Source organism: Siphateles boraxobius, unplaced genomic scaffold (genome assembly GCF_051911475.1).
Source record: "Siphateles boraxobius isolate OS27281-9 unplaced genomic scaffold, OSU_SipBor_1 16, whole genome shotgun sequence".
Classification (NCBI taxonomy): Eukaryota; Metazoa; Chordata; class Actinopteri; order Cypriniformes; family Leuciscidae; genus Siphateles; species Siphateles boraxobius.
This window is the reverse complement of record NW_027508766.1, coordinates 12597757-12621805: the sequence shown is the minus strand read 5'-3', so window position 1 is coordinate 12621805 and position 24049 is coordinate 12597757. Positions and strand designations below refer to the sequence as shown.

At 39.5% G+C, this 24049-nt stretch overlaps 1 long non-coding RNA gene across 2 annotated transcripts in view; it reads left to right on the top strand.

The window, feature by feature from the left end:
* The window catches only part of LOC143739271 (uncharacterized), a 46260-nt gene extending 23061 nt beyond the window's left edge, over window positions 1-23199 (top strand). For both annotated transcript variants that reach the window (XR_013204161.1, XR_013204162.1), the window contains exons 3-4: window positions 18253-18298; window positions 22914-23199. This is a non-coding gene — a long non-coding RNA (uncharacterized LOC143739271). The remainder of the gene's footprint in view (window positions 1-18252; window positions 18299-22913) is intronic.
* The last annotated feature ends 850 nt before the right edge of the window (window positions 23200-24049 follow it).

Genomic DNA, 24049 nt, shown 5'->3' with positions numbered 1-24049 from the left:
CTAAAATGTGTGATTACTATGATTTTTAATATTGCTCTCATTAACAGTGCAGAGACTATTTGGATGTCAATCAAATATTGCACACATTGAACAATTAAATGACAAAAAAATGAACCGACGCTTGGCGCTTTTTTGTTTTGTTTTTGTTTTTTGAAACGTGAATATGGTTTATTTATAATATTACAGTGTGTAAGTAATGCAGCCTTGTGATTTCTTGCTGATTTGGTCTGCTTTCCCTAAATGCTTCAAGAACATCATTTTTGATTGGCTCAGGGTTTACATGCCAAAACGGCATAATGTTCAGCGGGGCACAAATCTTCATCTTTGCATTTCTCATTCTCCCCTTCCCACAGACTTCTACTCTTCTCATTTTGAGACATCACAGGCAACAATTATTTTCTGATTATTATCTAAAGCTGTGCATGACTATGTCCACCACTACCGTAGGCACCACAATCCCAGCAAACTCGTCAGGACGACAAGGTCATATTCTAAAGGAAAGGCCTTCATTTCCAACCTCTTTATTTTACATGCGAGTTATATCTAAATCGAAGACTTGAGGATTTGTCGCAGAGGTATCTGCTGTTAAGCTGATGATGGTCCCTGCCAACTCGTTCCTCAAATGTCTGTCAAATACCACACACACACACATAGCCCTGTATTTTCTAAAATGCCAGGTGCTTCCTCCAAACCCTCCTTCTCTGCTCCTTCCTGCTCTCGTTGTGTTTTAAAAGGAAGCCCAGGTACATTATCGCCCCTTTATTCAATTCTAATACAGAGTGTGTTCATCGCAGCATCCTCCGATCTGCAAATCCGCGCCCAGGGTCTTTGTGGCAGCCTCATTTGCATATGACTGCCATTCGCTTGGTCTTCCCTAAATGGCACATTACCGTGGCAACAGCATGTTATAAGTAAGGGAATAATTAATGACGACCCGGTGACATGGGTACTCGCAACAGAGGCGGGCAGCAGCACTCGGGTGGTATTCTTTCGAAAGCATTAGCCAACATTAGGAAGAAATGCAGGGCACCTTGATGTGTTGAGAGGAACAAAGGGAAATGGAAAGAAAGAAAGCATATAAATGTGTGGGGATGGATGGATGGGCGTGGGCACAGTCACGTCTGAGGATGCAGGGCTTCCGTATATTCTGAAAGTCAGCGCTGGCAAGAAAGGAAAGATCTGAATGCGATTGACACTCTAATAGAGGTGGTTTGTATTGCAGCGTGTGTCTCTCTGTGTGTGTGTGTGTGTGTGTGTGTGTGTGTGTGTGTGTGTGTGTGTGTGTGTGTGTGTGTGTGTGTGTGTGTGTGTGTGTGTGTGTGTGTGTGTGTGTGTGTGTGTGTGCGTGCGCACGTCTCTGTGTTTTGATGGGAGGGTGCTTGAACATGCTCCCAGTTGAAAGTTGAAATCTTCAATATTTAATACAGTGGGAGAGAAAGAGGGTGTGCGGCTGTAATGATTATTTGTGACAGAAGACTGTGTGTGTGGGATCAGTCAGCTGAATGTAGGGCAATGTCAGAAAGCCTTTCTGCCTTCTGCGGGTGCCGCTGAGAAGCGAAAGGGCGGGGGGGTTGTGCAGCCCCTCACTGCAACTGAGGAATACCCCGTGTCAGCGCACTTTTCCCTCTTTTCTCTGAGGTTTTTATTTGAGAAAATGGCATGTGCTGTGATAAAAGATGAGATATCTTGCACTGCTTCAATGCAACAATCAAAATTATTTTTACGTAAAAATAAGTAAAATACATAAACGGCTGTCTCTCATTCCCATAAACATGTTCCAGTGAATACTTCTAATAGTCTAAATACAATAATTTGCCGGGTCCAATATTAACACTCGCCAATTGCCAAATACAAGTAAAAATGTACTTTAGCATATAAATTGAACATTTGTCAGTGGCAGGTAACTTTATAAAGAGCTGCTACATATAATATGGTTTAAGGCATATTTACTTATTATGTACTATAAGATAATGCACTACTGTTCAGATGTTTGGGGTCAATAAGATTTTGAAAGAAATTAATATTTTTGATCAGCATGGATGCATTAAACTGATCAAAAGTCACAGGTAAAAATTGTACATTGTTACAAAAGGTTTTTATATCAAATAAATGCTGTTCTTTTGTAAGAATCTTCATCAAAGAATCTTAAGAAATATATCACTGTTTATTCCTAGATATAAAACATCATGTGATAAATATTAATACATTAACTTTTTCAACATTAATGATAATAATAAGCAAATTGAGCACTTAGTCGATTGATTTCTAAATGATCATGTGATACTAAAGACTGGAGTGATGGCTGCTGAAAATTCAGCTTTGCCATCACAGGAATAAATTGCTTTTTAAAATGTTACAGAAAAAATTTATTTTAAATTGTAATAATATATTTTGTTGTTTTTCTTGTTTTTACTGTATGTTTGATCAACACCCTTTCTGAGCATAAGATACTTCCTACAAAAACTTTAAAAAAGCCTACTGACCCCAAACTTTCAATGGTAATGTATATAATAGCTTAATATAATCATTAAAAAAGATGCAAAATGAACTTCACATAACCTTGCATTTGAACCCTGGTGTGTTGTATTGTTTATGTCTAGCTTTACTCTCATGTTCTTTGCAGGTTCATCAAAGAGCACTTTTATAATCGGGGGAAAAAAAGCATTTAGCCATTTAACAAAATATGAAAGAAAGTCAAAAAAATTAACTATATCCTTTTAATTAATTAAAAAACCGACCAATATTTAAAAAGAATAAAGTTTCACTGAACATGCAGTGGGGGTCAAAAAGTCACAGATAATTTAAAAAAAATCTGGGAGTCTAAATCTAATTTAAACCTGGAAATGAACAGAAAGTAAAACAAACTGATATCTTTACTATTCTGCAGTATTTCTAGGAAACTAATCAATACATTTTACAAACTTCACATATGGTCAAATGTTCTTGCTTCCATTGAAGCTCAAGAAGCTCTTTGGATCATTCACAAATCATGCTGGAAAACATCAGATCATCAGTTAATAAATATCGAGGGCTGCTGTCATTACAGCAAAACATTACTAAGGGGCTGTTTAGACAGAGCCTGTTGTTGTATTCCACTGCACTGCTTTTGCATTGTTGTGTTGTAAACATGTTAAAAGGACGTTTTGACCGTTTTACTTGCAGCGTGTCACGCATGACTCTGCATTCTAAAAACCAGGTTCAACTTTTTAAAAAGCTCATCTCTAAATTTTTCTTTTCGTTTCACTACCGTGCATCTAGCTTTTTTTAAATGCTACATTTGGCATTAACATGCAATCACCATGATCCGATCAAGCAGATCGGATCATAAGCCAATCAGGACAGGGTGCGTTTACACCTGTCCACATCAAGTGGCTTCTGTATCTGGATAACAAATCGGATCTCGCATAGCCACGAAAAAAAAAGTCTACCTTCAAAGTCGACCTGAAGGTCGGACATTTTACAAATCTCGCAAAATGAGGATGAAGAGGCTGCAAGTACTAAAGTACTAATAATGTGGATAGATGCCGAAATGGAAACGGTAGGCCTACTGTAGGCCTACCGTTTCCATTTCGGCATCTATCCACATTATTAGTACTTTAGTACTTTAGTACTTTAGTACCTGTAACAGACAAAGGTATGGGTCCGAGAACGTTGTCAGCTGTAGTGGGAAAAATACGCGTTCTTTACAGAAAATTATTGGTTCCGTTCGGGTGCGAAGGCAAACATTTCAGTATATTTGCGATGTACTTTGCACTCGACTGTATCGCAAAACCACACAGCTCTCAGTTCCGGAGAGAGGAGGGGGAACAATGACAGTGGGCGGAGTTTTGTGTGACATCCACCTGTGCAGGCTGGATTACGTTTGCGTTACACTGAGATCCGATCACAATGCCCCCTCGACTACCTCTGAACCTGGACACGCTGGTCGGATAACATTCCGATCAGAAGTCCGTTAACACTTGTCTTTTTAATGTGTATGTGGCAACATCCGGATACAGGTCGCATGTTAATGCCAAGTGTAAACGCAGCCTCAGTTCCTTGAGGGCCACAGTCCTGCAGAGTTTAGATCCAACTCTAATTAAACACACCTGAACCAGCTAATGGATTACTAGAAACTTCCAAAAAGGTGAGTTGGAGCTGGTTGGATCTAATATAAGCATTTTCATACAAATGTAAAGATTTTTTTTAAAACAAATTTCAATCACACAACGGGGCTAGTAAATTCATCCCCCTGGCTCACTGCCCCTGGTGTCTTGGAGCGAACGAATGACCAGGCATATGAGAAAGTGCTTACATGGGGTCCTGAAATCAGGAGACCATATGTGCAAATGTTCTGTATCATTATGCTGTGCGGCGGTGCACCGGGAGACCACCATAACTTAGTTTGTCGTCCACACAAAGTTTGGGCCAAGCTTGGATGGATTCATTAGACGGCCTTTCTTTGGAGCCAATGAAGCTCAAAAGACCTCCAACAAAGGAGCTAATCACAGACTCTCTCCTCAGCTTTGGCCAGAGTCTTTCTTTTCACTAGGTCTTAGATCATTTCTCACAGCTAGCTGGTCAGCTAGCTCCAAGCTTGTCTGGAAGGACAAACAAAGCTGTGGGAAATTTATCCTCTGTGTATGTGTACAGCTGTTGGTTCTATAGGACGAGTGAGTGTGCACATGTGAATGCGCCCCCGCACACACACACACGTACATACAGGAACTGCTGTTTTTGTTGGTTTTGTGTCACACACAAACAGACCTGTGCTAGTGGGGGTGCTGATAACTTCTGTTGGTAGTGGTGTGCTAATGTATGTTTGCATATGTGTGTGAGTAATATGTGTGAGGGCTAAACAGACAATGCATCTGCAGGCCTCTATTCTAGCATTGACCTTGAACCCCAGCCGCCTTCATTCCCATGGTTGCTGTGCGAGTCCTTGTGGATTTGAGGCCTTTTAGATTTGCGTTGTATTGTCCCTGCCCTCTTTCAATTTGACGACAAGCCTCCATCCCTGCGAATAAACACCCTTCTTACTTTTACAGAGTAAAACATAAAGATAAATTCCCCTCTATATGTTATTCATAAGCATTGGAAAAGGCACTCTTTTAAAAGCAAAGATTGCAAACATGTTTTGCAGCCTGATGCCAGTTGAGAACCTCTATTGTTCTTTAGAGAACCATCTGTTTACTGGTACTTCAAAGAACCTAAAATGACTTCAATTTCCTCTTCTAACAAATTCTAACAAAGCCTATATTTGTAATATCAAGATTATCAGAATAACCCACTGGTTTTGTCTGTACAATGGAAGTCAATGGTCTCCAAAACAATTTGGTTACCAACATTCTTCCTTTGTGTTCTGCACAAGAAAGAAAGTCATACAGGTTTGGAATGACATGAGGGTGATTAAATGACACATTTTTCATTTTTGGGTTAACAATCTCTTTAAGCACCAAGTGGAATAAGCCTTCAATTTGTACACACGTGTGTCTTTAGTTAGATCCCCATTCAACTGTAGAAGATACTTGCTTCACTGAGAGTTGGACTGTATCAAGATGTCCTCGCTTAAAGGACAAGGGGATCCAAGATTCACTGTGGTTTTGAGTCTAATTGTTTCAGTCAGTCTGGGAATGTCCCAGCAATGTTGTCCTTGTCCCACTGCCCAGGGCCCCGTAACTGAGCCCGGCCGAAGAGAATGGGGCCACTTTGTAGCCACACAGCAGGCTCGGGCAGTACCTATTCTGCTCACCAAACTGTCATGCATAACAACTTTATTGTGACACAAATGAGAGCTGAAAGCAAAGAATAGGGCAAGGGAATGAAAGATGAGGGGAGTGGGAGAAATATTCTCTTAAAGCATGACTGGAAAAGGGCAGATCAGGGTATGTAAACTGAGCTCAAGATTTACAAATCTTGTTTTCAGTGTTGACTAACACTGAGACATTGTCACATCAGTGCAGTTGACATTTAATTGTATGGAATATTGCATCTTTGTTTAATTGGTAATTGGGTTTTGTTCTATTATATGATATTATTACACGACTATGTGGATTACTTGATTCTGGTCAGTCGTACCATCCAACGGTAAGTTATTCCCCGATAACAGCCACTGGAAACAGATAACACTGGCCCATCCGGGTTCCTGAATTCAGCAGCACTATTCGCTTGCTAGCAGTGGCGGAGCCAGAGGGGGGTCCGGGGTGGCACTGGACACCCCTGACATGCGATTGGCCTGCCCGGTTGCCACCCCAAAATTTTATTTGCTACTGGCAGTTGCTGATGCTGATTTTTTTTTTAAATTACGTTCGCCGGCAGCGCTGCGCGCGCAGTTTTCAAACGGACGAGCAGAGGACGAGAGATGGTTGCAAGATACCGAACTTCACCGAATAAGAAAACATCACATTTGAACTAAGCTTTTAAGGTTTAGCATCAGTGTGGTTTGCTCCCAATAGCCTACATTAGGTCTAATACACGCATATACAGTACCTTGCCGTGTGTACGTTACAGTAGGCTATACAAATGTTCTAGCTAATGTGAGGATAGGAGATCAAAACGCATGCAAAGAAGAGCAGAAACAAGCGATATCATAATGCGATCACTATAGGACTATGAAGCTTTATGGGTGTAGGTTGTTGATGGACTCGATCTACTGTGTTTTGATCATCATTATGAATCTGATCTAGATGTAGTCTTTGATAAAAATGCGATTTTCTCAGCTTTTTGCTCATGTTGCTATTTATGAAACTTGCCAACATTCAAGTGTTGATTAAAAAAAAGATGCACGAAGCTAGAATAACATTATTTTTTTGTTTTTGTTTTAAAAGCACAGGGTTTGTTGTTTCTTTTGGTATGTTCAGATATTCATACAACAAAATATTCTGGGGTGCCATGAAATTATGAAAATTACCAAAACCACTTTTTTTTTTTTACTGGCGAGAAAGAGTTAAATGTTGGTAATTGGATGATTTTTAGAATTTTGAATATGATTGGAATCATATTTTAAATTTGTCATATTTTTGAACAGGGTCAATTAAACATGAAAGGAAAGGGAGAGATTTTTTTTAAAATAAGCACAAACATAGTCCAGTCATTTTATGAAAAAAAGGTTGAACAAATTGCAACAGAAGCAAACTCAAATAATTGTGTATCCTCATTATGTCCTGAGTAAGGAAACAAAGTCCCTATAGTGCAGCAGATTAGTAAAAAAATCGTTCACTTTGGTATAGAAGCATGAAATTTGGCACAAATACTCTCTAAGGGCCACTATTTTGGAAAAAGTCATTGGCCACTCAAAAATTCAATGTGTCGGCAAATTTTCAAGATGGCCACCATTGCCAAAGGCAAAGCCCCAACTTTTGTCCCCAACCCGCATCTCCTCCCGCAGCTTTTGTCACAGACCCACGAATGAGGCATCAAATCGTGCGGATTATTCGGAAATGGTGTGCTATGACTTTTATAAGTGATTGGGGGTTTGAAGTTCGCCCCAGGGGCGAAAAAGCGGCTGAAAAATCCCATAGACTTAACATTGCGACAAACTTTGACGATCCATAACTCCGAGCGAGGATTTCACAGAAACGTGCGGTTTACCACATTTGAAGAGGCTGGCAGGCTCTGTAAGAACATACCTCACAATGGGGTAAAAGTTGCACCCCTGGGGGGCAGGAGCTGCCCAAAGTTGCCCCATTGACTTACTATGGTGTAGGACGGCCCATGAAATTGTCACGTGATGAGGAAAATAAGGAAAACGAGGATTCAAGTGCAGGAAGGTAAGTTTAATTAAATGACTACAAAACAACATGAAAACTAAAAACCAAAGCTGCCCCATAGGGGAAAACCAGAGAGCTATCAGGCAGACACAGGAAACAGAAGGGAAACAGATAATAACAAACCAACACGGGACTGCAAACACAAGGAGACTAAATAGGGAACAAATGACAGAAGGTAACAAGCAAGACAGGTGAGGGAGATAATACAATTAACAGGTAACAAGATGGGAGGGGCTGACAATAGACAGGAGAGCACATGGCACAAAGGAAACGCATGACAAGCCATGTGCTCACAATAAACAGAACTAGAACTCAAGAACATGACAAACCGGGAATGTCAGACCTCTGTCACCAACTAAGATGAGACCAGACAGAAGTGACAGAACCCTGACAGAAATGGGCAGTCATACACATTGCATAGGGATTTTGTATTGAACATAGTTCTGGATCACAGTGTCATAGAGACAAGGGGACGGGCTCATTTTACTCAGACGACCAATCAGTCTCTCAGGATCATTGTGAAGCTATTAAGCCACACCCCAGCAACCATTTACAGCACCATAGCAACAAGTTCTATTGACTTCCATTGAAAGAGATAAAAGGGATATCTCTGGATAGAAGTATCATAGAAACATGAGTGTGGTCTCGTTGTACCCGGGGCAACAAACATTCAATCATGAATTACCTGAACACTTCTAGCCCCTCCCTAGCAACCATTGTTGAGCACCTTAGCAACCAAAATCCAAAGAGGTATATCTTCCATTCCGAATGTCACAGAGACATGGGAGTTGGTTTATATCATTCATAGTGACACGCAGCCTTTAGAGTTTCATGATTGGCAGCTGCCAAGCCACTCCCTAGCAACCAAAGAGAGTACCCTAGCTACCATTTTGCAAGACCTATACTGCCCTACAAAGGCAAAAGACCTTAACTCGCTAGAGTGTGGAACTAAGAAATATGACTTTAAAGATTTTTAGTTGTCCCGCCAAATTAATTATAGGTAGGACACTGGAAATCTGTCAATTAGATGTTTAAGTAATGAAAATTATCTATAAAAAAAATCTTGAGCTCAAACTTGACTTTTGACCACTATTTTAAAGTTACTGTACTCTGCCTTTGTATTGTCAGCAAAAAGTGAGAAGTCATGCCAAGGCAAAAGACAGTAACTTCCACATTATCAATATTTGGTTGCTGATCACCATTAACAAAATCATTATAGTAACAACTTTTCTAAAATCTAGTGATCATGGCATTTATTTTTAATGATTTACAATTACTTATAGCCATCTACTTATTGTGCTTTGGTTGCATTCTGGTGGCCATATTAATAAATTAGACATGACAAAATACTTCCGTAGCGGTAAAGAGTAGGCTATCTTCAAGTGATACTGAGTGGCATAAGACTTGCTAAACACGCGTTCAAAATGATCACAATAAAACAGATCCTCGCGCACATTCGACCCGGAGACTGGTTTATAGCAGTGGATCTGAAAGACGCATACTTTCACAGACGCTTACCGAGATTCGTGTTCAAGGTGTCACGCTCCTCGTCCGTTCACGAAAAGTGGCCTATGCAGTGCTTTCCCCCTTGAGACTCAGTAGGGAGCGCATTCTCGACTACCTAGACAACTAATGCATTTATAGCACAACCTTCTGTGTTCTGCATCTTTTCAGTATGCGGTGGTTTCAGCTGCCTGTCTGCCCTATTATTGTGCTTATGCACTTCGCTCGTCCCACGGATTTATTCCGGACGCTGTGATTGTACAACCTGCTTGTAACAGCTGAGCTGGTCTGATGTTGTATGCACCAGCACTTGCTTCATTATGTTGTATGCACCAATATACCCTTGTTGCTTCATTATTATCACTTCCTGTGATGTATTAGTCCCGCGTCGGCTCGACCGTGTTCAGGGAGGTGCTGAAGGCGCCGGCGAAGTTTTGGCACTCTGCCAGCTAGATGCATGATTGTTTCAACCAGGTCCGGTACCCGAACTGGGTGAGGCGGGGCTTTACTTCTTTGTTGTATTCACCTGCTACGGCATGTGTAACACTTTTCCTTCAACTCTGCATATATCCTTTGCGATCGATATCACACGTTTGTCGATGGAGCGGATTAAGAGCATACTATCTGAACGCAGGACAAGGCTCTTAGGACATCAGAAGTTACAGGGACTGATGGCAGCTGTCAGTACACAGGCCAAAAATGTGCCAAAAATATCAATAACATATTTTCAACCAAAAACAAAGTTACGGTCTTTTGCCTTTGCACGGCAGCATATCTCTGCATCAGAACATGGTATAGAGATGGGGGTTGGCTCTTTTGACTCATGCTAGCAAACAGGAGTTCCAACATGCTACACATGCAAGCTGTGAACAGCTACATGCTAATAGTGATTAGGTAAGTGCTAAATCATGCCAAGAAAATGCTAAGAAATCCAATAGTGACCATCTGTGACAACTACTAACCACCTAGTAACACCATAGCAACCACCCAGAATACCCTAGCAACACCATAGCAACCACCAAAAAACACCCTAGCAACCACCTAGCAACCCCCCCAGAAAACACTGGCAACCACCTATCATCACCCTAGCAACCACCCAGAATACTCAAGTAACTGCCTAGCAACGACCTAGCAACCACAGACTACCCTAGCAACCGCATAGCAACACCATAGCAACCACCCAGAATACCTAGCAACCGCCTACCAACACCATAGTAATGACCTTCTGGGTTGTGTACTTACAGCTGCCATCAGTCCATGTAACTTCCTATGTCCTCAGAGCCTTGTCCTGCACTAATGCGGTCACTCTAGCAACCACCTAGCAACCACCTGAACACATGAATAAGCCATATCTCGGCACCAGAACATCGTATAGATATGTTTGTTGGCTCGAATGCAATCATGTACCACACCCTAGCAAACGAGTGGCGAGTTTTGCCACTGCAAGCACCCACTCACATTTTCTTCTGGAAATGTACATTCTATGGCCATCTTGATTTTTTGAGTGGCACACACCTTTTTCCCATGATAATGTTCCTTGTAGAATATTTGTACCAAATTTCATTATAGCATCACCATTTGAAAAAAATATGTAAGGATTCAAGAAAAATGGCGGCCATCTTGAAAAATGGTTGCCATCTTGAATTTTTGAGGGACAAGCACTGTTTTCCAAAAAACATTCTGAAGAGAGTATTTTCACAAAATGTTATGCCTACATGATATCACTGTTTGAACCATTGACATAATGAGCATTTGACAGAAATAGCGGCCATCTTGAAAAAATGGACGCCATGTTGAATTTTTGGGTGGCTAACGCATTTTTCCCAAAAAATGACCCTTGGAGAGTATCTGTGCCAAATTTCATGCTTCTATACCAATTTGAACGATTCTCTTGAAATATGCCATTAATCTGCTGCAATACTAAGAATCCCATTAGGGGAAAGTTTCGAAATCTGTTTCTGGGGATTCACTTTTTATTTTACTTACCTTTTGTCTTCTGCATTCTCCTTACCCTTGTCTCCTGTTCTTCCCTTAGACTCATCCCCCAGAAACAGTCGCAAAGACCCAGCCCCAAGCCCCATCTCTGCAATAATTAGAAAAGGCTGGTTTCTAAAGTACTTCTTCCTGCCTCTATGTATTAATGCTCATGGGTAGCCTAGATGGGTTCCATTCAGACCTTAACATTAAGTATTTTACTGTTATGTGTCAACAAGATTCAACAAGACATTTTCACCTGGCTAGACCCAATGTTTAGATCTGTTGTGGTATTTATGCAAATTAGCACATACGTAATTAGATTATGCACCGTTTGTCCATCTTAACAAACAATTTTAAAAACTTGGAATACATTTTTTGTTGGTCTTGATGTAAGTAATCAACTCAGTAATTTTCATGGTGATATCTAAAGGTTAAACTTTTTACCCTATTCTCATAAGAAAAAGAATGAATAAGCGTATGAATAGGCTACATTTGTGTGTGTTTTTTCTAAACTTTCCCTAATGGGATTCTTTGGGACTTTTTTTCCTTACTCAGGACATATTGAGGATACAAAATCAGTTGAGTTTGCTTGTTGCAATTTTCTCAAGGTTGACCCCCATTTGGGCTTAAAATGACTGGACTAACAGGCAGATCAGGTGCAAACAGACCCCCCAGCCCTTGCATCACCACTGGCTAGTCAGAGTCAGTGTGGTCAGACTTCAGAACCAGCAACAGGTCAGAGCATCTACCAGACACAGGCAGTCAATCACATACCCAATTTAGGAATTTAAGTTGAGATGATTTTGCCAGATTAAAAGGATAGTTCACCCAAAAATGAACACAAAAAAATAATTATAAATTAAATAATTAGAATTAGAATTATTTTAAATTATTATAAAGAAAGAATTATGTTGTATTTAATCTTCCCAGGATAAGATTTTATATTGATGGGCAATAAAATTGTTTAACTTTTTCAAGGAAATGTCTGCTTGATGCCTGCTATATCTAATAAAAGATAAAATAAAATATATATTTTTTTTGTTGTAAATGTGAGTTTTTTTGTAAATAAATGCAGTAGTTCATAACAGACACATGCGGTATCTTATCTACTTGGTGCTTCAGCTTTGTTTTCTGCAAATATTTTGGATGTTCAACACTTATAGACACAAACAGAGTGACCCAATTCCTTGCACAAGCTTTTCCACTGTGTGTGTGTGTGTGTGTGTGTGTGTGTGTGTGTGTGTGTGTGTGTGTGTGTGTGTGTGTGTGTGTGTGTGTGTGTGTGTGTGTGTGTGTGTGTGTGTGTGTGTGTGTGTGTGTGTGTGTGTGTGTGTGTGTGTGTGTGTGTGTGTGTGTGTACTGTGTACCCCCGAAAGTAGCAGTGGCCACCCCCTGGCCACCCCATGTATAAAACTCTAGTTCCTCCACTGCTTGCTAGGAACAGGTTTTCTTTGTGGAAGTTTTGCGTCTGGTGAGCTAATAAAATATTAAAACTCAGTCAAATCAATATTTTGTTTACAGTTATTTAATTGTCATCCAGTACCATGGACTCGCTCTCCTTTGTTTCATAAAAAAGCAGCTGCTGCCATTTTGCGACTGTTTTGTACACTGTTGGATTATAAGATAACAAACAGGTGCGATTTTAAAACAGTTTCATTTCAAATTAATATCTCTCATCACCATAATTATTTATGTGGCAAAATGCTGTGTAATAAGTGGTATGACTGTACCATATCCTTTAAATGTCCGTCTAGTTTGAACTTGCACACTAGCAACTGCTGTCTCCATGGAAGCTTTGCGTTTAAAGACCTAATAAAATATTTCGACTCAGATCAATTTTTCGTGTCTAGTTATTTACTTTACTAGCAATGTAATAAGCGGGATGATGTACATCCAGCCAGTTGTTCTCTGGAATAAACACTTTCAGGCTGATGCAAGACTTATTATATAGCCTAGTATATGTATGTATATATTATTATTATTAAGGGAATATCAAATGGAGTTTGTTTTATTTGAATGTTGAAGACATAGTGGTGACCTGTCAGCTGCCATAGTTAGTTATTGTATGTGATATGGGTACATGTAAAGTATGTAATATGTCAAGTCCAAGTCTTATTTCAAAATTAGTGTTGAACCTCCCTGTAAAATGGAAAATCACTCAGCCAGCCAACAGAGACTAGGGAGTTATACGGATAAACTTCATGTAAATCCCCTCAGTTTGACCAGCCAGGAGCTCTTCCTTAGAGTTTGTTTTGGATGAACATCATGTTGTTACTATTCAGAGGATTTGGAGCCAGAATTAAAAATCTTCGCCATGAGTTCCTTAACTACAATTTGAGAAAGGAGTTGAAAAGACCAGCTTAGACTAGTATGAATTTCCAACAAGGTATTTTAACTAGCTGTTTCAGGCTGGTAGCTTAACTAGCTGTTTTTAACCCTGGTATAGGGACACACCAGCATAACGGCATCCCATGTTGAGAGCCAGTGTACATCATTTCTGATTTCCAACTCTCATATTGTGACATATGAAGTGACATATTAGAAATATATTCTATTATGGATAAGTGTGAAAACGGTAAAAGTTAATTGTGTGCGAGAGGGGGAATAGGAACCGAGGGGAGTGGTCTGTTCAGCCTACAGACTCGAGAGAAGAAGTAGCCCATAGTTGAGAGACTCAACAAAAGGCAGTCTCTATCCATTGTGTTAGTGCTGGATTTCCCACGAGAGGCCCGTCTGCTTGAAAAGGGGAGTGTATCAGTTTCTTCTGACATAGATGTTTATTCATTCTGTGGCCAACTGCACCGCCAGCTCAAAAGGATTCACCTTACCGTTTTGATGTGTATGACACACACACACACTTTTTTGGGGGAGATAGGTGAAAAGGAAAAAACACTGGCACATGGAGAGACTAGTGTGAGCTGTGTGAATAGGCATGTCCGCCCTCACAGTGACAGTGTTTGTGACAGTATCATGGTTGCTTGTCTGGACTTAGCTTTTGGTGTGAAGTCAGCCACCATTTTGTACTGGAAGGTTTCAGAATTCTGCTGGAAGTAAACCTTTACTGCTGCTATAAGATTAGTTTTAGAGTTTCTTTCATTGTAGTTGGTCATTTGTGGAACCATTATTCTAGCAAACAATCTCTCAGAGACATTAAGAAACCATTTTTCCATTGCATCTGTTCATTACTTGTAGTCTAGACATCAACTGGTCTCTATAGAAGAGACGAGTGGACTACTAATGTGTAGTTTCCAGTTTTGCAGCAACAGTCATGAACGGCATTTTTTTTTATCATGTTCTCTGAGGTCAACTTGTAATGTTACTATTAAATGTTATTTAATAGTAATACACTATTTTCTATCTTGTTTTTGACCTGTTTTGACGCTCCATTTTGACAGGTGTGCCGCATTCAAGACTTGGAAGTAAACGCCCAGTGTTATGATTTGGTAACCGTTTTGCATATTAAAATAATTTTCAACGTCCCCGCAATTACACGTATGGAATTGTTTTGAAAACTTCCTGTGTTGAAACAGAAGATGTGCTAACTGAAGCTTTTATTCAGGATTACAGTGAATTGCTTAGATCAAAACAATAACAAAAGCAACGTGCTTTCTTCCGTATGCTGATATAAATGCCGAAGCAAAGGAAAGAACAGCAAATCATAACTGTTTATGTGGGCTAATCAATAGGGTTTGGATAACCAATAGACAGGTGCTCCCCTCAGGGGGGCTGTCCACTGCAAGTCACTTAGATGTTTTGGGTACAACATCTTCCAGTTGAGTTTTTGTTGGTAGCAATGAAGGGTGAATGCTATTTAGAGTATGTGTGATTCACAGTACAATTAGGTCTAAAGCCCTTTGTCTATTGTATGTAAGCAAACATCTCGGTTTGGCTATGTGTGGCGGCTAACTTAACTGGCATTACGGTGTGGAGTTGAAAGGGTTCAGCTTTTATGCCCCAATTAACATTATTCAGCAACAGTATTTGTGTAAAGTATCACTTTATTCACTCTCTACACACTCCTGTATCTTGTTAGCCAATCCGTTGTCCACATGGACATGAGGTATTAAAGTCTGGACAATTCTCTTATTTCTTTAGCCGTCCAGGTTTAACAACTTTAGCCTCTGAGGTAGATAAGTCAAAACAAACTTGGCAAACTGAAACCGTCTCATTTCTGGAGCACCATTATCGTCTAAAATATCTCAACACTCAGCTTCTCCTCTCCCTCTTGACCCTTTGTGAGACAATCAAAACCTGTGGACCCGGTTGCCATGTTCAGTCTTGGTTTCAATGGCTCCATTGTTGTGTTGTAACAAGATGCCAGAGCTGGTTGTTTGATCCACTCTTCTGAAAAGTTTTCTTTGGGGTCTTCTTTTCACTTCCTTTTTGTTAAGCGATGGATCAGCTGAGAAGGTCAAGGAACATAGTCTTTTGTTGTACAGTCTCGTCCGGTATCTTCCTTTAAAAAGGAATAAATTGGTATAAGTTGCACTCAAAATATTAACTCATTTTTCCACATGACCAAGTTATCTTTCCTCCGCAGCTCTTAAAATGACATTACAATGCTAGTTTGTTGAAGCCTATCCACATATTTGTCTGGGAGTTGCTTGGTTTCGAAGCAGGTGTGCCTGTCAGCCGACTTCTCTGAGGCAAAATCATGGTCTTTAGTGTGAAAGCAGAGAGGCCGCTGTCTCTCAGTCTGAGTGCTAGCAAACTGTCAGAAATCACGTTTTAGTGGCTTGTTCAGGTCACGCTGAGAGAGCAGCCTCTTGTTTCATACTGTATCTTTCTTTCTGTTTGACTTTACTTTTTCTTTCTTTTTTCTCCTATTGCTGCCAATGTTCGCCAGCGTATACTAGGGCAATACAGTTTAAAGTCGCCATCCATAAAATGCAACATACAGTAAATGAAGCTACATTAATGTCACTTTAAACTATATTAACTGCTTGTTCCCCCCATTTTGTAAGACTTTTGATAAATTGCCATGGATATATATCTATATCAGGCGATTTGTTTGTTATCACTGGGTTGGTGGTAATCAAAAGCTAGTTTGCACCCACAAGCATGAGGGAGAACAGACATGCAGACACCATCATCACATTATACAAGGTCTTATTGTCTGGCGGGCTGCTTTGCTTTGCGTGGCATGATTTGTGGGAAGCCATCTGTGCTCAGCCTCTTTTGAAATGTGAGAAAGAACATATGCATTTGCATAAGAATAATTGACACTTCAAATTAGCCCTCCAATCACAAAGGATTATCTTTAGTGTATGGGTAAGTAAGTAGAGGCTCTTCCATCCTGGGGAGATAAATTATGTTTTAGCAGCAATTTTGTATAGCTAAAATATTAAACCTTCAACCTTATTATTATTATTATTATTATTATTATTTGGTATTTAAAAATGTATTGATATTTTTTATATTTTTTTATTTAATAATGTAGTACATAATAATAAAAAATAAATGACTGACAAATTTAATATCTAAACATAAGACAGTGTGTGTGTGTGTGTGTGTGTGTGTGTGTGTGTGTGTGTGTGTGTGTGTGTGTGTGTGTGTGTGTGTGTGTGTGTGTGTGTGTGTGTGTGTGTGTGTGTGTGTGTGTGTGTGTGTGTGTGTGTGTGTGTGTGTGTGTGTGACTGACTCACATATGCCTGCTTGGTTCGTGTATGTGGTAGTGCATATGTAATGTTGTAGTGGAGAGAGAAGAGAACTGAACAAGCACACTGTTACATTATTGATAACAGCTAATGAAAAGAATCGTTTCAGGATGAACAGAGGGATAAACTGTACATGTCCCTGGATACCCACAAAAGCATGCAGAGATCTATACACAGACATATCACACAAACACACACACACACACACACACACACACACACACACACACACACACACACACACACACACACACACACACACACAAACACACACACAAACACACACACAATATTTAATGGATAAATATGAACTACCAAATATCTAATTATAGTGTCAAAACTGAAAAGATTTATGAAAATTATAAAAATTGGAAAATATTGCACCCCTTTTTACACAGTGCTAAATGTATTTATCTCAGATTTTGCAGTTTCTGAAAGGCCCTGTGACGGGCCTGCTCCATTGGGTTAGCCTTTGGAAGATGGGGTTGATCTCGCCCACTCTTAGATGGCCGTGAATTCATTTGCACACATATGAAAAGAGAGGAGCCCCTGGCAAAGAACCAAGATATTTGTGCTGTCTGGTGTCAGATACCAAGATGGGGGTATGTTTGTATGTACATGGATGCTTAGCCTCACCCGTCTTGCCTGGTGGAAGAGCAAGGGTTTATCCTGGTCTCCATGGCAACACTGCAGCATGCCAGGGCCGTACCAAACCCAGGGCAAAGCACTTGATTCAGTGGGACAAGGAAGGAAAGCAATTATGTGCATTAATAGTTACGTTAAGTAGGATTAGAATTTTCACAGTTGAATGGAGAAACAGTTGAGTTTGACCTTGAGACATCCTGGTCAGGGACGATATTTGGTTAGCGTTTTTATATTCCTCCGACCCATAGTCACACATTCATTCGTACTCACATCTGCACAAGAAAGCACGGACAACATGGGACCTTACTAAACCACAGGCTTCTCCAGGACCAGGTTATGATCCGCCTTCATACACAGAGTGGATGTGGAGCATATATTTTTAACCTGAGCCAAATGTGCTTTTTGCTGAGAGGTTAAAAGGGTGAATGAAAAATTCTGTAAATTTTTTATAATAGCTGAAACTCTTTTAGTGTTCCTCTGTTGGGTTGGGAGTGAGACTGTGCACTGGAATGTGCTTTACTTATGGATTGTCAGATATGTGGTGAGGAGTTGCTTTTATCTACACCAACAAAAGAGCTGTAGGTGGAGGAAGAAGTAGGTCACATCATTTACTTCAGGTCAGAAAGGAGCAGAGCGATTTTGACTGGTTTAACTAGATGTATAGAAGCAGTTCATTCACACATGACACTAATTATTGTGTTTTTTTTCTTCTTTTCTTCTAGTGATGCTTCTGAGGAGGTGCGTTGCTCTTTGCTGTGAGCAAGAAAGGTTAGTAGACTGTACTGTTATGTACGTCACATAAAATGAGGGGTCGTATTTGGGGTTAAGAGGTGGTCACTGAGGGGTAAAAACAACTCAACAGTTAAAGTTGGTTGAGGTGAATCAAAGAAATACAGTTGCCTCATATGAAGCAAACCATTGCCATCTCTTTAACCTTTGGTAGGACGCTGTACATTTTGAACAGTGTTTGTTAATACTGAGATGACCATGAAAAACAAAAACAAACAAACAAAAAACCCTTTAACCAGCCTAAAGGCCCAGGTTTATTTCATTTTTTGCTTTCTGCTCAGTCTAGCTTGGCACGTCCTGATTTTTCTTGGGCAACTTATTTTGTTGATCCTGGAACAACGTTCCTGTCAGAAAATGTTATCATAACCCTATCCCTATTCATAAACATAACCCTACCCATAAGTTATCCGTAAAATCAGAGGGAAATTACAGGTGAGTAACACTGATGTAGAAGCACCTAACCCTGGTTGTACTTGACATAAACTGTAAACTTGTCCCCAAAACTGATTGGTTGATTGGAATGTTGTTCTAGGATCAACAAAGATGTTGATGATGATCCATGAACATATTGCACTTGGTGTAATCAGGTTCTGTATCGAGTGCACAGTTGAGAGCTCAAGCCTTTCAATATACTCCTTTGGAAAGACTTGGTTTTGTGGACTTTGTTTTCAAACGCTCAAGTCATTCGCACATCCGTTGTTGTACATGCATCTGCACAGACACAAATATTGGGCTGTAAGCGGACGGTGAAAGTGACGTCACACAGACAGTGCGCGGGCCGTCACACAACGCAGACAGCTGCAGTATACTTCGGGCTTAAGCTGGTCTTTCGGCCTGACCTTCTCAAACTGGGGTTCACGAGTTGAGGAAAAGCTAATAATTAATTAAATAATAAAAATGTAAAATGAAAGCACATAATTTTAAAATGATTGGTAATATCTGTCCTAGACTGAAAAGTGTCCAAAACCCCTCTTAAATGAGCCAACCAGGTTGACCAGGATTGGAGACTAACAAAGATCAGCAAAGCAGTTAAGGTTGGTTTTAGAGGGGGTTTTTTTCCAGCAGAGCGAGTTGCCAACAACCTGTTTGTTTTAATAGCTGGTTTATTGCCATAAACTGCATCTGTACTTCTTAGTTGCCCTGCATTCAATAGTATTTAGTGCACACTTAATTTAATGTCTAGGTGATCATTTTTGAGTTCTTAGATGGCATTGCCCTTTTCATTCAGGATAGCAGAGTGGTTGGGAGCAGGAGTGGTTGGTGTGCGCCATATTGAGTCGCAGGGTTCAGTTGGGGAAAGAGTGGCTCAAGCAGCTCTTTCATTTCTCAGAGAAATAATGTGCGGTTGGAGAGGAGTCTGACACAGATAGGATGATGAATTCTGCAGAGTCAGTAAAAGCAAAGTGATGCTGAAAAACACATCTGTGCCGTTCTCGGACCACACTTCAAAGGCACATGCTTCTCCTGAGGCAGCACGTTGTATGTAGCAAGCACTTTTAATTTATTCCTTTGGGCTGAAGTATTTTTTGTTGTTTTCTTGATTTTGGTATTTAATTATTTACTTTCTGGGACAAGAGATTTAGAATGGAGATGGCTGGATGAGACAAATCTAACAAGCCACTGAAGAAAACGCTTGAAACATGACCATAAACGACGTCCACAATAAAGCTGGAAAAATGTTCAGATATGGCTAACAGTATATGTGTACTGGCATAATGGTCCCCTCCTGAATAAAATCTCATGCTTGTTATCGTCTTCTAAAGTTTTCAGGAAATATAATGCGATACACAGGGAGAGAAAGCTATAAGGCGGTAAGGGGAATCGGATAAGTTATTCTCTTGCCCGACAGCAAACAAGAAATAATGACGGGAGGCAGAAACGCAGACCCTCCCAGTGTTCTTCACAACAATATATATAAAAAAACCACTCTTATCAGGTTATGAGGAGAAGTGTAAGCAAGAACCATGTGAGAAGACAAGGAGGAACAAAGGTGAAGACAAGAACGTGTTGGACACTCCGTTATTGTTTTCCTCTTTGTTAGCGAACAGTACATAAAGATTTTTGTCGTTCACAATCTGATAATGGTTTAGACTTGAATTGATTAATCTGATTCATGTTTCACAATGAGGCAGGGTATAGTTTCCTTTTGTTGAAGAATCGAAGGCCTTTTAAGAAGTTAAACGCCAGGTCAGTGCATGAAGTCGTGGAATGTCATAGTGATACCTTCCAATTTTTTTTTATCGAAGATGATGTTTCAGGATGCAAGTCAGATCTCAAAGCCAGTGAAATTCAAAGCAAAGTTTCATCATGTGCGTGCATTGTGGTGTTTTGTTTGTATTGCAAGCTTGAAACACAGAAAATGGGAAAACAATGGTTCAACAATGGCGCCTACGTGAAGTAGTGCCTAGGATGAGGTTTCATTTCAGAAGATAGATCTTGAGAGCAGCAGTCAGAGGGCCATTCCGGGTCTATTAGAGCCAAACCATTTCAGAATTCAGCTTATGAATGTGCACTTTAAGTCTGACAGGGCAATAGAGACAGTTCATTTTGCTACAATCCTCCATTTTTTATTTCTCATTGATCTGTTCTCCTCAAAATGTACACTTGGATTAAGTGTGTATCTATATTAAAGATGTATAATAATACATTGGAAGCCTGCAGACAGACAGCCCGGAATATTGGGAATGTCAAAATCCCTCTTAGCTCTAGACAACTTTTAATGAAACTGGCAAGCTGTGTAGAAAACTTTGTGATGCTTATGAGGACGCTTCCCTAGTACTGTAGAGAGAGAGAGAGAGAGAGAGAGAGAGAGAGAGAGAGAGAGAGAGAGAGAGAGAGAGAGAGAGAGAGAGAGAGAGAGAGAGAGAGAGAGAGAGAGAGAGAGAAAGAGAGAGAGAGAGAGAGAGAGAGAGAGAGAGAGAGAGAGAGAGAGAGAGAGAGAGAGAGAGAGAGAGAGAGAGAGAAAAATGGAGAGGTTATTTTTAATTCCTTGATAAATGAAATGATCATGGTAGCTTGAGATGGACTAAATGAGCAGCAAGGGATTTGCATGTCAGAATGTCAGAATTAGTGCTTTGTGTCGAATCACAAACCCAGAGTGAGGAATAACAAAGCTTTTTTTTGAAAGAAATACTTTTTTGAGCCTCACCTTTTTTTGTTGTTGTTGTTTTGTTTTTTTTGCTTTTTTTTTGTTTTGTTTTTTGCTTTTTTACTTTAAAGGGATAGTTCACTCAAAAATGTAAATCCTGTCATCGTTTACTTACCCTCAAGGTGTTCCAAACCTGTTTCTTTCTTCTGCTGAAAAGAATGTTGGTAACCAGACAGTTGATGGCACTTATTGACTTCCATAGTATTTTTTTTTCAATGGCTACTGTCAACTGTCTGATTACCAACATTCTTAAAAATATGTGACCCTGGATCACAAAACCAGTCACAAGTCGCATGGGTATATTTGTGGCAATAGGCAACAATACATTGCATGGGTCAAAATTATCGATTTTTCCTTTAATGCAAAAATCATTAGGATATAAAGTAAAGATCATGTTCCATGAGGATATTTTGTAAATTTCTTATGCTTAATATATAAAACGTTTATTTTTGTGAGTGAATGCTGCACAATTGCGAACAAAAAATGGACAACTTTAATCGCGATTTTCTAAATGTTTTGATCTTTTTGCACCCTCAGATTCCAGATTTTCAAATAGTTGCATCTCGGCCATATATTGTCCTATCCTAACAAACCATACATCAATGTAAAGCGTATTTATTCGGCTTTCAGATGATGAATGAATCTCAATGTGACTGGTTTTGTGGTCCAGGGCCACATATCTTCTTTTGTGTCTTTTAAACTCATACAGGTTTGGAACAGCTTGAGGGTGAATAAATGATGACGACATTTTCATTTGTGGGTGAACTATCCCTTTAAGAACTATAAAATTGATAGTTTGGCTCTAAATTCTGATAAACCACGTTTGATAAATGTTTGTTTCACTTAAAATGACAAAAAACACACACCAGTGACTAAACAGTCTGCAAAGTTTATATGTTGCCTGGACATCACAGACAGCCGTGCACGCAAAAAAAAAATAAAAATAAAAATTCAGTTTTATGGTATTTAATTGTAGAATAAATGCCAAAGTAAACTGATATATTTTTAATTAGAAGTATGAACTTACAAAACAAAAGTTTCTTAATTATAAAAGGTTTGTAAAATGGAACAGCATCTATTATTGTTTTTGCATTGTTGTAGAACTAAGTTTATATACAGCAAAGTTAAGCACACTTATTGAACTAATTGTAAAAAGTAACTGTCATCTGAAATAAGATAAAGATTGATGACGGATTTGGTCTTTCATGGTTTTAATAAAATAGCAATATGACAACTGTAGCGACAGTAACTTTAGTTGCAGTGACGTGAATGCTGAGAAAGACTTGACATCATTTCTTCTAAAGGAACTAAGACAGCTGGTCATTTTAGGGGAATTAAATGCATCTTTTTCTTTTTCTTTATAATGTTTAATGTCATATTTCTGTGTGTAATGTATGTCTGCTATAAAAGAGAGTCCGTTCTAACATGCTCTTGTCTCTGCTGTAGGTTGCGAGAACTCTCCAGCACATGCCACCCTCATTAGTGTCCAGCACCTGAAGACACGTGGTCACAAACCCAACGAACTGCCCATTTCATTCAGCTTTGCCACTGTGACCTAATGTCGCTGTACAGTCTGACAGCACATTATAAGCGATATACAAAGTAGCTTGAAAAACCTTTTGAACCTTGTGTGGAGTGCATTATTTTTTTAAAGAAATTGCTATAGGCTCCAACTTTTCAACATGCTTGTAGATTTTATTCATTCAATAAATTGTGCATTTTTCTAAAAAAAGGAACAGGTCTTGTGATTTATTTGCTGAACTGTGGGTGATGAAATATTTAATATCCTGGGTATTAAAATGATCAGTCTCTGATGCATTGAGAGGGTTGACATGGTTGAATCAGTACCACACTAAAGGACTGCCGCACAGGGGATTATTGCTTCAGTCTGAACATGTCACCTCTACAATATTTCTACCATTATAATGTACAATTATCCTTTCTTTCCGTTCTCGTATCTAAGTTTTCTCCGGCTTGTCATTGTTCGAAAATTTCACACACACAATATGAAAGAACAATAATGTCTAGTCTCATTGCTATTGCTTAGATTTGATTTAAACAGTATTTCACATGCATAATGCAAAGTAGCTCTCACACTCCACTTTTGTTCTTGAAAAAGTGAATGAGGTAAAATGAGCATGACGAATTTCCTGTTTAATGTCCCAGAAAAAGCAGTTTTCTCTGAATTGCATCAGGAAGTGGTCAAGATGCACGAATAAAGCTTCTTTGGTCTGGAAATGAAAGTTCATATATTCTGCTCTTTCTGCATGTGTCACAAAGAGTTGATCACATGGGAGTCTACCAGAACACCTGAACACAAAGCCAGGCATTGTGTGTCGCTCTGACCTCAGTGTCATGTGACTCTGTTATGGCCAGGTGTTGCCTGTATCTGGAGCAGTTTTGCTCTTAAGACCAAAAACATACCTAAAATGAAATAAAATGCATTGAGAGTGAAATACAGATATACTGCACTTTTGTTTTTGTGCAGCGATGACATTTAGAAGAACCATTTCAGTGAGCAGTTCTTAAAATAACCATTTTTTCCTAGTGTGAACAGCGTTTAAAAATAGTAGGATCCTCTT